Genomic DNA, 6,774 nt, shown 5'->3' with positions numbered 1-6,774 from the left:
AATATTACAGGTTTTAGACAGGGAGAAAACAACAACAAAGGCATACAAATTGGAAAGGAAGAAGTAAAACTGTCTTTATTGACTGATGGCAAGTTTTTCTCTGAATCCGGTGAAATCTACAAAAACTTATTTAAGGCACAAGCCCTGGCCCAGCCCTGGCGCATGCTGAGCCCTCCCGCGTGCCGTCCTTACCCAGCCTGACCCGCGCGGCCAGCCCCGGCAGTGGACTTCATCTCCCCGGAAGCATTTTAATGGGGAAGGTTATCCGGAAGGCTGTGAAGAAGAAAGTAGTTTGGGTATGTTTGAAGGATGACAGTATGGCACGTTACAGGGAGCTAAAATCGGGTCTGAGATTGGGTGCTACCAAGGTTTTGCTTTTGCTTGGAGATGTCTCCTGCACGGTTGCGCCACTGAGAAAGAGCAAAAAGATGAAGGTCTTAGAATCGTTGATTGGAATGATTCAGAAATTCCCTTATGATGACCCTACTTATGATAAACTTCGTGAAGACTTAGACAGAATTAGAGGGAAATTTAAGCATCTTTGTTCATTGCTAAACGTTCAGCCCGACTTTAAAATTAGTGCAGAAAGTTCCGGACTTCATTTTGAGGATGACAGACACACAAAGACGAAACATAAGGGAACAGATGTTCGTATGTTAAGTGTTTTAAAATGTGATTAAAGGCAAAACAATGATGGGGGACTCATTGTTTTGCAGGGAGGGTTCCAGCGTGGCCGGTGAAAGGGCTTCCTTCTCCCGAGGTCTGCCAGGTCACCTCGGTGCCCCCCACGGGGCCCCTCCACACAAGCCTGTCCTTTGTTGGGCCCTGTCTGCTCTGCAGTGTGAATGCGGCCCTGGCAGAGCCCTCGCAGGGCTGCTCTTCTCTGGTCCAGGGTCCAGGCCCCTGGCTCATGGGTTCTCGTCCCCTGGCAGGCCTAGCTGGATCTAGACTCGGGTTGGCTCTGGATAGGATAAAACTCCCCTTTACCCTCAAGGCTTTGGTCAGCGCTCAGAGGGACAGTTTTTTTAAAAAATGAGAGCCACAGGGTTGACACGAAGCAGGTTAATGGGAAGGAGTGATGGGTGCTGTGACATTTATTGACCCTTGAGATGTGCCATTGCTTCTCACGTTTTATTTACTCCCTTCAGGAGCCCATGAGGTGGGCGTTATTCATGTTTTACAGACGAGGAAACCGAGGCCCAAGAGACTGCCTGGTCCAAGGACAGTGGGCAGCAGAGCTGGGACTCCAGCCCCATCCCCTGGTGCCCACTCTGGAATGCATGGTCACACCCACAGGCTCGGGGTCCCTGCCCGCAGGTCCCCGCTATGCCCCGTGGAGCCCTGGGGAGTCCCCTGTGGCCATGGACGTGGACGTCTGGCTAAGAGGAGGAGAGGCCAGCCCTGTTCCCAGGGAGCCGGGACGTGCTCTTCCTGTGTCCCCGGGTGGGTGGGGCTCTGCAACATCAAAAATGGTCAAGGGGAGGAGACTTTAAGGCCACCGTTCTATGTGCAGAAACTTTGGAGCCTTCCTTTTAGTGTGAGGTCTTCTGTCTTCTGCTCGGACTTAAAAGGCATCATCTGTACGTGGTGCACAGCCTCAGGTGCACCTTTATCACAGACACTAGCAGCGCTTATCTCTCTGGCTGGTGGGATGGAGGGGCTCTTGTCGTTTTCCTGGGTGGATTTTTGTGCTTCCTAAACTGTCTGTTTGGATAATGTATTATTTTTATAATTGGAGAAAAAATAAACAGCGTATTTTAAAGCAAAAAAAAAAAAAAAACAACCACGTATTTAAATTTATTCAAAATGTAATAGGTGAATCTTGCAGGTTTGCAAGACACAAAATCAATATACAAAAAAAAATCACGACGACCCAAAATCTGTGGGATGCAGCAAAAGCAGTTCTAGGAGGGAAGTTTACAGCAATACAATCCTACCTTAAGAAACAGGAAACATCTCGAATAAACAACCTAACCTGGCACCTAAAGCAATTAGAGAAAGAAGAACAAAAAAACCCCCAAAGTTAGCAGAAGGAAAGAAATCATAAAAATCAGATCAGAAATAAATGAAAAAGAAATGAAGGAAATGAGAGCAAAGATCAATAAAACTAAAAGCTGGTTCTTTGAGAAGATGAACAAAATTGATAAACCATTAGCCAGACTCATCAAGAAAAAAAGGGAGAAGACTCACATCAATAGAATCAGAAATGAAAAAGGAGACGTAACAACTGACCCTGCAGAAATACACCAGATCATGAGGGATTACTACAAGCACCTCTATGCCAATAAAATGGACAACCTGGAAGAAATGGACAAATTCTTAGAAAGGCACAACCTTCTGAGACTGAATCAGGAAGAAACAGAAAATATGAACAGACCAATCACAAGCACTGAAATTGAGACTGTGATTAAAAATCTTCCAACAAACAAAAGCCCAGGGCCAGATGGCTTCACAGGCGAATTCTATCAAACATTTAGAGAAGAGCTAACACCTATTCTTCTCAAACTCTTCCAAAATATAGCAGAAGGAGGAACACTGCCAAACTACTTCTACGAGGCCACCATCACCCTGATACCAAAACCAGACAAGGATGTCACAAAGAAAGAAAACTACAGGCCAATATCACTGATGAACATAGATGCAAAAATCCTCAACAAAATGCTAGCAAACAGAATCCAACAGCACATTAAACGGATCATACACCATGATCAAGTGGGGTTTATTCCAGGAATGCAAGGATTCTTCAGTATACGCAAATCAAACAACGTGATGCACCATATTAACACAATGAAGGAGAAAAACCATATGATCATCTCAATAGATGCAGAGAAAGCATTTGACAAGATTCAACACCGATTTATGATAAAAACCCTCCAGAAAGTAGGCATAGAGGGAACTTTGCTCAACATAATAAAGGCCATATATGACAAACCCACAGCCAACATTGTCCTCAATGGTGAAAAAATGAAAGCTTTTCCACTAAGATCAGGAACAAGACAAGGTTGCCCACTCTCACCACTATTATTCAACGTAGTTTTGGAAGTTTTAGCCACAACAGAGAAGAGAAGGAAATAAAAGGAATCCAGATTGGAAAAGAAGAAGTAAAGCTGTCAGTATTTGCAGATAACATGATACTATACATAGAGAATCCTAAAGATGCTACCAGAAAACTACTAGAGCTATTCAATGAATTTGGTAAAGTAGCAGGATACAAAATTAATCCACAGAAATCTCTGGCATTCCTATACACTAATGATGAAAAATCTGAAAGTGAAATCAAGAAAACACTCCCATTTACCATTGCAACAAAAAGAATAAAATATCTAGGAATAAACCTACCTAAGGAGGCAAAAAACCTCTATGCAGAAAATTATAAGACACGGATGAAAGAAATTAAAGATGATACAAACAGATGGAGAGATATACCATGTTCTTGGATTGGAAGAATCAACATTGTGAAAATGACTCTACTTCCCAAAGCAATCTATAGATTCAATGCAATCCCTATCAAACTACCACTGGCATTTTTCACAGAACTAGAACAAAAAATTTCACAATTTGTATGGAAACACAAAAGACCCCGAATAGCCAAAGCAATCTTGAGAACAAAAAATGGAGCTGGAGGAATCAGGCTGCCTGACTTCAGACTATACTACAAAGCTACAGTAATCAAGACAGTATGGTACTGGCACAAAAACAGAAAGATAGATCAATGGAATAGGATAGAAAGCCCAGAGATAAACCCATGCACATATGGTCACCTTATCTTTGATAAAGGTGGCAGGAATATACAGTGGAGAAAGGACAGCCTCTTCAATAAGTGGTGCTGGGAAAATTGGACAGGTACATGTAAAAGTATGAGATTAGATCACTCCCTAACACCATACACAAAAATAAGCTCAAAATGGATTAAAGACCTAAATGTAAGGCCAGAAACTATCAAACTCTTAGAGGAAAACATAGGCAGAACACTCTATGACATAAATCACAGCAAGATCCTTCTTGACCCATCTCCTAGAGTAATGGAGATAAAAACAAAAATAAACAAATGGGACCTAATGAAACTTCAAAGCTTTTGCACAGCAAAGGAAACCATAAACAAGACCAAAAGACAGCCCTCAGAATGGGAGAAAATATTTGCAAATGAATCAACTGACAAAGGATTAATCTCTAAAATTTACAGGCAGCTCATGCAGCTCAATAACAAAAAAATAAACAACCCAATCCAAAAATGGGCAGAAGACCTAAATAGACATTTCTCCAAAGAAGATATACAGACTGCCAACAAACACATGAAAGAATGCTCAACATCATTAATCATTAGAGAAATGCAAATCAAAACTACAATGAGATATCATCTCACACCAGTCAGAATGGCCATCATCAAAAAATCTAGAAACAATAAATGCTGGAGAGGGTGTGGAGAAAAGGGAACACTCTTGCACTGCTGGTGGGAATGTGAATTGGTTCAGCCACTATGGAGAACAGTATGGAGGTTCCTTAAAAAACTACAAATAGAACTACCATATGACCCAGCAATCCCACTACTAGGTATATACCCTGAGGAAACCAGAATTCAGAAAGAGTCATGTACCAAAATGTTCATTGCAGCTCTATTTACAATAGCCCGGAGATGGAAACAACCTAAGTGCCCGCCGTCGGATGAATGGATAAAGAAGATGTGGCACATATATACAATGGAATATTACTCAGCCATAAAAAGAAACGAAATTGAGCTATTTGTAATGAGGTGGATAGACCTAGAGTCTGTCATACAGAGTGAAGTAAGTCAGAAAGAGAAGGACAAATACCGTATGCTAACACATATATATGGAATTTAAGAAAAAAAAAAATGTCATGAAGAACCTAGGGGTAAAACAGGAATAAAGACACAGACTTACTAGAGAATGGACTTGAGGATATGGGGAGGGGGAAGGGTAAGCTGTGACAAAGCGAGAGAGATGCATGGACATATATGCACTACCAAACATAAGGTAGATAGCTAGTGGGAAGCAGCCACATACCACAGGGAGAGCAGCTCGGTGCTTTGTGACCGCCTGGAGGGGTGGGATAGGGAGGGTGGGAGGGAGGGAGATGCAAGCGGGAAGAGATATGGGAACATATGTATATATATATAACTGATTCATTTTGTTGTGAAGCAGAAACTAACACACCATTGTAAAGCAATTATACTCCAATTAAAAAAAAATAATCAATTGTGAAATGGCCTCTATCAATAGAATTTTGTTAAATTGAATTGTTTTAGGATTAGCAAAAGAAGATAAAGAACCTGTTGATACCTACTTTATGAGTATGTATCACTTTTTCTACGGATACCATGTTGTTAATACCGTCAGAGACCAAAATCTACTTTGTTTTCTACCTTCAGACTATAAAGTCTGTCCTCTGAAACAGCAGTGACTGGAGTTATACTTAGGATTCTACAACTTTTCAACTTTTTTCTCTTTTATATCTGTTCTTTATTTGTTCTGCCTAATTCTTGCATTCCAGGCTATTGTACTGGCAAATACATTACCTCACAAAAGTCAAGGATCATTATCTGATATGGAGATTCATAATATTCTTCAGTCTTTTGTCTAATTTGCTTACTTCACTCAAATGTTCTAAATAGCAATATTCTAGGAATTTCTATGTTAGATATTTGAGCATAGACTAGAAATCCAAGAAGTAAATAAAAAATTTATTTGCATCCCGTAATTCCTATCTCTAGACTGGTTCCCAGGGTTTGATTTGACACAAGTGGAGCTAAAAGAGTTGGCCCATTTCCAAGCCATCTCCTATACAGGCATTGACGAAGAAGTTGGTTTCAGTGTCAGTTATGGTCCATACAAGTGATTATGCTTAACTGACATCAAGAATGTTCTTTTTTCTGTATTTCTATCCACATGGTCCATTAATATGTAACAGTTTATCCATACATTTGAGTGAGAATAACACTGAATGATTGACTATATTTTTTAGGATGAGAGAGGAGGTTTTTTGGCTTATTTGAAGTAAACATTTAATATTTTAAAATGATGCAAGGTGTTAGAAAACATTGAGTCAAAGTTTTGAATAATTTAGAAGTGTATGTTTCTAAAAGAATAGAAATAAGAAAAGTAACAATGCCTATTTAAAAATAGCTCTCATAATGTTTGACACTGAGAATTAAGAAACTAATGACAAACATTATTATATAGTAAAGTATTATATAGTAAAGCAAAGATGTCCCAAGTATTCTAGCTTTCTGATATTACCTCTTTTTTTGGTATATATTCAAATGTAGTAGACTAACTTCAGTCTTAAATATTGCGAGAGGCATACCCCTTTGCCCAGTATTTCTATTGACTCTGGTTTAAGGTGGGCCAGTTTTTAGTCTGCTCTAAACTCCTGCTTCTGTAGATTTCTCAATTCCTACTTTTCATTTTCTTTAGGTTCTGTCTCTGCTTCTTTCTTAGGTATAAACTCAGCCTTGTCTGTTTTTTTCTTTTTTTCCATTCGCCCAAGCTGTACCACAACAAGGTTATCTATGTAAGTGTCTTAGTTTAGATGGTTAATATAGGAGGATTAAACACAGAAAAGAACAAAGAAAACAAGTTAAATGAGGACTATAGTTGTTGTTTTTTTTAAGATGTTGGGGGTAGGAGTTTATTAATTAACTTATTTTTGCTGTGTTGGGTCTTCATTTCTGTGCTGTCTCTAGTTGTGACAAGCGGGGGCCACTCTTCATCGCAGTGCGCAGGCCTCTCGCTATCGCGGCCTCTCTTGTTGGGG

This window comes from Lipotes vexillifer, unplaced genomic scaffold, assembly GCF_000442215.2.
Source record: "Lipotes vexillifer unplaced genomic scaffold, Lipotes_vexillifer_v1.1 scaffold231, whole genome shotgun sequence".
NCBI classification, from domain to species: Eukaryota; Metazoa; Chordata; class Mammalia; order Artiodactyla; family Lipotidae; genus Lipotes; species Lipotes vexillifer.
This window is presented reverse-complemented; position numbering follows the sequence as displayed.